The sequence below is a fragment of the Hylobates moloch genome, unplaced genomic scaffold, assembly GCF_009828535.3.
Source record: "Hylobates moloch isolate HMO894 unplaced genomic scaffold, HMol_V3 SCAFFOLD_7, whole genome shotgun sequence".
Lineage (NCBI taxonomy): Eukaryota > Metazoa > Chordata > Mammalia > Primates > Hylobatidae > Hylobates > Hylobates moloch.
In genome coordinates, this window is record NW_026652282.1 from 100,263,132 (window position 1) to 100,273,051 (window position 9,920).

Consider the following 9,920-nt stretch of genomic DNA (forward strand, 5'->3'; position numbering starts at 1 on the left):
GTAATCCCTGCACTTTTGGAGGCTGAGGCGGGTGAATCACCTGATGTCAGGAATTCAAGACCAGCCTGGCCAGCATGGTGAAACCCCGTCTCTACTAAAAATACAAAAATTAGTTAGGCATGGTGGCGGGCACTTGTAATCCCAGCTACTCAGGAGGCTGAAGCAGGAGAACCGCTTGAACCCCAGAAGCGGAGGTTGCAGTGAGCAGAGATCATGCCACTGCACTCCAACCTGGGCAACGAGAGTGAAACTCTGTCTCAATAAATAAATAAATAAATGTTGATAATGGATATAAAATTCCAGTTTTACAAGATGAAAAGAATTCTAGAGATGGAGGGTGGTGATGGTTGCACATTATAAATGTAGTGAATACCATTGAACTACACACTTAAAATAGTTAAGATGGTAAATTTTGTTATATGTATTTTACTACAATTTTTAAAAATGGAAAAAAGTAATTATAGTTCATTGTTCACAAATTATGATGGCGTAGAATATTGCCTTTCCCAGAAAACCAGAGGAAGTAATATATTTTAGGTACCAACGTGGGGTCAATAAAGGAGATATTAGTCCTGGAGGCAAACTTCTGATTGCCCCAGCATAGCTGACAGTGACTTCTGCATGGAACCAAGCTGAAGGATGTTAAAACTGACTTATTTTTGGTGCCATGAGACCATTATCAGCTCTAACACCTAATATGGCCAACTTTTTATTATCTGAGTATAAATTATCCTCATCATCATTTAAATGCCCCCTGCATCATATATGGCACCTGCAACAACGGATATGTTTGTGTACCCAGTCAGGCACATATTTTTATCAATGGTTCTCAACTAGAGACAATTTTGCCTTCTAGAGGACATTTGACAATACCTGGAGACAATTTCAGTTGTCACAATTTGGGGAGGGGGTTGTCACATGTCGTGGGTGGAGGCCAGGGATGCTACTGCTAAACATCACTACAAGGCATAGGACAGCTTCACACAACAAAGAGTTATCAGGCCTTAAATGTCAGTAGTGCTGAGGTTGAGAATCACTGGCCTAATCTGAGCTCAAAGGGAAATGTAAATCTGCTCTGCAGCCCCAGAACATAATACCATGCTTTCCAGGGCTCAATACTATTGACTTTTGGATTTCACATGCTATTGCTTCCACTTTTTTTTGGATGGAAACTTGAAGGTTGACTATGTGGTATAAATATACTTAAATGTAACCCAGAGCAGCAGAGTTTTTTTTTTTTAAGGTTTCCACTTTGTTTTCTGCTAACTTGATAAATCAATGATTATACACAAAATATTTTACACTGATGCTTTCTGAACTGCATTCTGCAGAATGCAGTTGCAATGGACTGAATGTTCATGTCCTCTAAAAATTCATATGCTGATATTCTAACTCCCAGGGTGATGGTATTAGGAGGTGAAACTTTGGGAGGTGATTAGATCATGCAGGCAGAGCCCTCTTGAATGGGATTGGTGCCCTCATAAAAGAGGCCTCAGGAAGCTAGCTTACCCCTTCTACCATGTGAGGACACAGTGACAAGTTGCCATCTGTGAACCAGGAAGCAAGCCCTCACCAGACACCAATCTGCTATTGCCTTGGTCGTGGACTTGCCAGCTTCCAGAACTGTGAAATATAAAATTCTGTTGTTTATAGGCCACCTAGTCGCAAGTATTTTGTTACAGCCACCCTGACACACTGACAGAGGTATTTCATGGGTCTCATTAGAAAATGGATGAAAAAAGAGCTGAGAAGTCAAAGTTTTTACCCCCACTCTATCTTAGTCAGAATTGCTCTGTTTTCATATTTTACATGTGGCTATTCTCTGTAAAATTTGTTTGAAAACAAGTTCAACTGCTAAGAAGGAAAAACATATTTGAACAGCCCTGCTTTATATAATAGGTAAGTGATTGAACATGTGAATATAAATTTAACTTTTTATTTCTCTGTGCACTGGGAACACGTAGGGAAATCATTTGAAAGAATATTGCTGCATTCTTTGTAAAATCAATACCTGTGGATTTTCATGAGTCTGAAATAATTAAGAGTGTGTAGGATGAACAGCCTTTAAGGGTAGTGTTGGGGAGGGGGTGGGGCGGATCTGGGGAAGGACATGGTATTATTTCGCTGACTGTTTTATGTCTTAGCAACAAGACATAACTTCAGTACAGCATCAGAGTCCCTCAGGATTACAAATTACTTGAGGGCAGAAACTCCTTCTTTTCTGTAGCTCCTTCAGCTCCCTGTCATGATTCTTTAAATATTTCATGTGCAAATGAGTCAATAAATGGTAGGAAGGCAGATAGAGCAGGAAAATTCTTTTCCTTCCTATTATCTCTTGTCCCCTACTCTTTAAACTCACTGGGCTCGGCTCTAGACAATCAGGTCAAGTTTATCTTTGGCACCCTTTGCTTTAGCAGGCATTCTTTTTCCCAAGTGCCCAGTGTATCCTCCTACCCAGGGTTATTTCACTCTCAAATCCCAGAAACGGCTATCTTCCCATACAGTATCTCATGCCTCAGACCTTTCCTAACCCTCTAGGACAGGCTCTAGGACCTCTAGGCTTCCTTGTTATGAGTTCTACTTCTTGCTCTCTATAACAATTTTACAGAGTTAGCATCAGGCCACTTAGAGGATGAAGATTACAGAGAAGAGAGCCTTCAAACTCTTGTCTCTGCATGCAACTAGAATAGAACACTGCCCACCATCGCTCATTGTATCTAAGCACTTAACCCCACCCATGTTGAACAACACTTACCTACCTCCCGAGACTTTTCCTCGAAGGACAGTTTTGTGTGATCCCAGGGTCATTTGATTTTTAAAGGCAGGTAAACTACAAAAACATAGGGCATCCCTTTCTTGGGTTATCATATCTCCCACCCCTCATGGCTCAAAGTTACTGTCCTTCAAATCAATATATTGAGAAAAGCATGAGCCACTGCCAGAGCAGTCATTTCTCTCCCAGTGTGTGGTTATCCTGGCCTACTTTGGCTCACAGGAGTGAAGGAAACAAGCTGCTTGTTTAAATTATGGAGAATTAGGCTGGGTGCGGTGGCTCACACCTGTAATCTCAGCACTTTGGGAGGCCGAGGCAGGTGGATCACGTGACGTCAGGAGATTGGGACCAGACTGGCCAATGGGGTAAAACCCTGTCTCTACTAAAAATACAAAAATTAGTCGGGTGGTAGCAAATGCCTGTAATCCCAGCTACTTAGGAGATCGAGGTAGGAGAATCACTTGAACCCGGGAGGTGGAGGTTGCAGTGAGCCGAGATCGTGCCATTGCACTCCAGCCTGGGCAACAAGAGCAAAACTGCGTCTCAAAAAAAAAAAAATATGGAGAATCAGTACTAAGGAGTTACTCCTTTAGTTTTTCAAACAAATGGTCATCATGTGCCTGCTATATACTAGACCTATTAACCCACTGTGGTAGATTCTGATATAATTAACTTCTTAATGTATCATTTTGTTTTCTGTTTCCTCCTTCAGCAAAATTCTTTAGGGAAACTTATGTAACTGGTTCAGTAACAAAAGCAAACAACACTCAAACATACTTAAAACTCATGTAGCTTTTAAACCACCATCTACAAATATTTTCAGTTTTAAGGCAAAAACAACGAGTACCAGGTATGACTACAAAATAAAGTGATTATTATCTTTTAACAACAAACATAATAAGGTGTACCCACTCAAAGATATAATCTCCCCTTTAATGTAGCCACCATGAGAGTCCATGCCTTTGTTCTATTGGTGTGGCAACAACTGCTTGTCTTTTGGGACTAAAATTAGACATTACTTCCTTCTTTCAGGAAGCTGGCCCTCACTCCTAAAGCTGGGTTTGATGCCCCTCTTCTGGGCTCCTGTGCTTGCATCAGTCAAAACACTTGTCATATGGATTATCTCTCTCCTTCACCTGGCTGAGTGCTCCCTGAAGATAGGGAGGATGTCTTGTGTGATTTTTGTACCCCTGGGGCCAAGCATGTACAGGACTAGTTGCTCAGTAAATGTTTGTTAGTTGATTGAAAAATATCACTGCATCACATTTTTGGACCATTTTCAACAACAGCAAATTTTCATTCTTTTAATGGAGAATGATCTTTGGAAAACAAATGTTATTCAGAAACAAGTTGGGCACGTAAGGTATTCATCTAGCTTATTTAAAAATGAGTTATGATCATAATATATTGACCACTTTTCTTCTCTGATTCATAGACTGGCTCTGAGAACAACTCCAAAGAAGGAATTACAAAAGGTTCTGAACAATAGTAGCTTCCCAGGGCAACATCTTTGTTTTTTTTGTTGTTGTTGTTTTTTGGGTTTTTTTTTTTGTTTGTTTTGTTTTGTTTGGTTTGAGACGGAGTCTCGCTCTGTCGCCCAGGCTGGAGTGCAGTGGCGTGATCTTGGCTCACTGCAAGCTCTGCCTCCCGGGTTCACACCATTCTCCTCCCTCAGCCTCCAGAGTAGCTAATTTTTCGTATTTTTAGTAGAGACAGGGCTTCACCGTGTTAGCCAGGATGGTCTCAATCTCCTGACCTCGTGATCCGCCCGCCTCTGCCTCCCAAAGTGCTGGGATTACAGGCGTGAGCCACCACACCCGGTCAGGGCAACATCTTTGAAGGACTACATTCATTTACATGTTTAAGTTACAACATGTGTTTGGAGAATAGTCAAATAAACAAATATTTGCCATGATAATTATTGAATACATACTCTAGGCAGCAGAGCATACCTTTAGAGGTTAAGAGCATTACTCCGGAGCTGGACTGCTTGGGTTCAAGTCCTGGCTGTGCAATTTATTTAGCTGTATAGCCTTGGACAAGTTACTCAACCAGTGGGTACCTCTGTTTCCTCATTTGTAAAATGTAGATTAAACAGTATTTCCCTCCTAAGATCGTTGTGAGATTAATTGAGTTAATCATGTAATATACTTAGAAATAGGGCCTGGTATATAGAAAGTGTTCAGTACAGGTTATTACGGTTATCATCATTACATTTATCATTATTACTATGTTTGAGGCACTGTGTTAGTAATACTAAAGATTTAAAAAAGGGGCTGGATGCCGTCACACATGCCTTAATCTCAACACTTTGGCAGGTGGAGACAGGCAGATTGCTTGAGCTCAGGAGTTCAAGACCAGCCTGAGCAACATAGCAAAACCCCTGTCTCTACAAAAAATGCAAAAATTAGTCAGGCATGGTGGCAAACCTGTAATCCCAACTACTTGGGAGGCTGAGGCAGGAGAATTGCTTGAGCCCAAGAGGCAGAGGCTGCAGTGAGCCTTGATTACGCAACTACACTCCATCCTGGCGACTCTGTCTCAAAAAAAAAAAAAAAAAAGATCCTTCCCTCAGTAAGTTCACAGTCTTATGAAAAATATACACATATGATTTATCTTATAATACAACTTGATGGGTGCCCTTAGAAAAGTCAACTGTCATTGTGGGGAGGGATCTAGTAGTGGTAACATCTCAGCGGAGTTTTATAAGCACTGAATGCTTTTATAAGCACTCAATTCAAAACATTGTGTCCCGGGAATATGAATGTCAGTACAACCAGATACCTGATATTCATGATAGTGACAGCAGCAGAAAGACCTGACTAAAAAATTTTTGTTTTTTCTGAGATAGAGTCTCGCTCTGTTGCCAGGCTGGACTACAGTGGCGTGATCTGGGCTCACTGCAACCTGTGCTTCCCTGGTTCAAGCAATTCTCCTGCCTCAGCCTCCCAAGTAGCTGGGACTACAGGTGCCCGCCACCACGCCCAGCTAATTTTTGTGTTTGTAGTAGAGACGGGGTTTCACAATGTTGGCCAGGATGGTCTCGATCTCTTGACCTTGTGATCTGCCTGTCTTGGTCTCCTAAAGTGCTGGGATTACAGGTGTGAACCACTGCGCCTGGCCACATTTGTTTTTTAAACAAAGTAATGATATGTGATGTTAATGCCTGTGAAAGTATTTAATGTACCATGCATCACTCTGAATAGAATCCATTCTGGACAGAGAATTCATAGCTCTATCATTAATATGTCTCTATCTTTAAAAAAAAAAAAAAACAATTCCACTTTCAAGAACAAAGACATAATGCTGCTCTGATCCTTGAAGTGAATAATCTAGAAGGGCTTGCCACTTTACCAAAATAACTTACAGCTTTACTATGGATTAAAATTGAATCAAAATTTAAGAAGAGAATTATTTAATAATGACAATCTACATTTGGGAAGTATATTGTTTCTTTCATTACTGTGTCATTTATTTTACTGTGCAGAAAATATTTTTCCTTTTTTTTTTTGAGACAGAGTCTCGTTCTGTCGCCCAGGCTTGAGTGCAGTGGCGAGATCTCGGCTCACTGCAAGCTCTGCCTCCCGGGTTCATGCCATTCTCCTGCCTCAGCCTCCCGAGTAGCTGGGACTACAGGCGCCTGCCACCACGCCTGGCTAATTTTTTGTATTTTTAGTAGAGATGGGGTTTCACTGTGTTAGCCAGGATGGTCTCCATCTCCTGACCTCGTGATCCGCCCGCCTCGGCCTCCCAAAGTGCTGGGATTACAGGCCACTGCGTCCAGCCCAGAAAATATTTTTCAATTAAAATATTGGTTTCCTTTTTTTAACTAGAGTTTTTCTCTCTCAGAAGTAGTTATGAAGATGACAATATATATTGCAATCAGTTATTTTGTATGATTCATGAAGAAACACTTCAAAAATAACTTTGTAATAAAGACAGAAAACTGTTTCTTCACGATTGTGATTCATCATAATTATTTTTGAACATTTGGTAAATCTTATTTCTGTGAACTTTTTTTTCTCGAGACTTGGGTCTCACTCTGTTGCCAAGGCTGGAGTGCAGTAGTGCAATCATGGTTCACTGCAGCCTTGACTTCCTGGGCTCAAGGGATTCTCCTGCCTCAGCCTCCTGAGTAGCTTGGACCACAGGCTTGTACCACCATGCCTGGCTATTTTTTAATTTTTTTGTAGAGATGGGGTCTCGCTGTGTTGCCCAGGCTGTTCTCCAACTCTTGGCTTTAAGTGATCCTCCCACTTCAGCCTCCCAAAGTGCTGGGATTACAGGCATGAGCCACTGCACCAGACTGTGAACTTTTAAGAACTTTAAAACCCTTTCAGGGCTTATTTCAGGCCCTCCTTTATGAATTCTGCAAAGGCTTCACTTTGTGAAGAAAATGGACTTGAAGTAATAAGTGTAGTATGAAACAATGTGGTTACATATATGTTCCTGCACACTTTTCAGTTTCTCTTCTGAGAACTTCAAAGAAGTCAAGGGATTATTTGGGGGAATTAAAGTAATTGCAAAGAGAAACAGTGTGGGCCAGCAACCCTTCCAAAATGACATGCTCTGTGCTCTGGGCCCAAGGGGCAAGCAGGAGGTAGGGTGTTTGTTGAAAGATTTCTCTTTCACAAGAGAAGAAGGTAAGGTTACTATATCAATTCTTTATTTTCTTTTTTTGAGACTGAGTTTCGCTTTTGTCGCCCAGGCTGGAGGGCAATGGAGCGATCTCAGCTAACTGCAACCTCCACTTCCCGGGTTCAAGCAATTCTCCTGCCTCAGCCTCCCAAGTAGCTGGGATTACAGGTGCCCGCCACCACACCTGGCTAATTTTTTTTTTTTTTTGTATTTTTAGTAGAGATGGGATTTCACCATGTTGGCCATGCTGGTCTTGAACTCCTGACCTCAGGTGATCCACCCACCTTGGCCTCCCAAAGTGCTAGGATTACAGGCATGAGCCACCATGCCCGGCCGGTTACTATATCAATTCTTAAGAAGAAATCTGTAGTGGAGCCCCAGATGTGTTTTCTTCCGAAAGAGAAACAGAATATGGCAATGGTAATTGGGGCCATGTACTATATTTGGCATTTGTTCCAGGTCTACTTAGTTAAACTGAATTTTCTGCTTAAAGTTTGGAATTACTATTTTGGAAATGGGGAAGATGCCACTCTATGTTGTACAGAACAAGTACACAGCTGTCATCTTTATTTCCCCTCAACAGCTATTAACAGTTTATCCTACAGTGATGGATTTTATTCTGCTACATGGATCATGAGTAGTGCAATCATAAAGCGTATTAATATTGTGAGGAAACTCTGCATTCTGAGTATGTACATGATTAACACCATTTCTGGGCATGAATAATGATGCCTAGGGTTTCCGACCTCACCCAGAACTTCCTAAAGTTTCGGAAAATGAAATTTTCAGCAACTACAACTACTATAATTTCTGTTGTCCTTCTAATATCAAGATTTAAAAAAAAAATCCAAGCATGCACTTTGAGTCATGATTGCTACTTTAGGGCTGCCTGGGTCCTTTTCGTGTTGAAATGCCCCACTTTTAGGCCAGACGCGGTGGTTCATGCCTGTAATCCCAACACTTTGGGAGGCCGAGGCGTGTGGATCACGAGTTCAGGAAATGGAGACCATCCTGGCTAACACAGTGAAACCCCATCTCTACTAAAAATATAAAAAAAAAAATTAGCCGGGCGTGGTGGCAGTTGCCTGTAGTCCCAGCTACTCAGGAGGCTGAGGCAGGTGAACGGCATGAACCTGGGAGGCAGAGGTTGCAGTGAGCTGAAATCGCGCCACTGCACTCCACCCTGGGCGACAGAGCAGACTCCATCTAAAAAAAAAAAAAAAAAAAAAAAAAAGAAACGCCCCACCTAATTCTCTCTAGGCAATGCTCCCACTTCCCAATCACTATTCCTCCCCTATGGTCCCTCAACCGTAAAATATCCAAGTGTGGGTATTTGTTCCCTCAAGGTCACAACTCAATCTTTTTAAGCAAAAGAAGTTCCTCTAGAAAGTTCATGAATCATCACTTGAAAGTAAAACGTTATGTATTCGGAGTGGGGGTATTCAAAGAATGCTTTCAATTCTCAAAGAGATCGGTATCCTCCCCCAACCAAAAAAAATTAAGAAGTATGGTACTAAGGTCTAATGCACTGAGGTTGATATAGTTTCATTTGAAGATTATTTGTAGTTTAGCAGAGAGCTCCTGGAAAGAATGCCTTAACCTAAAGAAAGAATTCTACAATAAAGGAAAAATAGGCTCCAGTGGTGGGGAACATATTATTTGGGAGAGGATTTTGGAGTACTTCACCACATTATATGGGCAACTAATTATTTTTTCTTGCTCTGTCTGTTTAATAATGATGACAAAGGGATATCTGTCTTTTATTTCACCCTGTAGTTATGGTCATAACACATACTAGGATATAATACATTTTAAAATGTTAACGCAAGTGCCAAAATGGGGCAGGGAAGCATTAAGTCCACTTAACTTTAGCAAGCATTTACTGAGCACCTACTATGTATAAAGCACAGTGCTAGGTGATATAGGATAGAAAGACAAATAAAATTCTATAAGGTGTGAACCTTCCAGAACCTGACAATCTCTAGGAGGGTGATAGATACACACACACACACACACACACACACACACACACGACAGTACACACACACACACATATATAAAAATAATATTAATGTAAGACAGACTATGAGATATGCTATTGCATAATATGGGAGAAGGCATTGATGCTAACTAGACAGCACCTAGGAAGCCTTAACTAAAAGTAGAAACAAGGCTACCAACCCTCAAATCCCTGGACCCTTCCCCTTCTCTGAACAACTATCTTCAACAGATTCAGAGATTAGGTCCACTGAACTTTAATTTTTTCTCTTTTTTCTTTATTAGGAAATATTTCAGACCTGCAAATGGTATATAAAAACCATTATAAATACCCATGTGCATAAATACTCATAACTTAAGCAAGAAAATGTTACAGATACAGTTGAAGTACCCGCACAACTAGAATTATTTTACTAACATCCTCTGCTTTTATTTTAATTTTTTTTTGAGGTGAAGTCTTACTCTGTCACCCAGGCTGGAGTGCAGTGGCGTGATCTCGGCTCACTGCAAC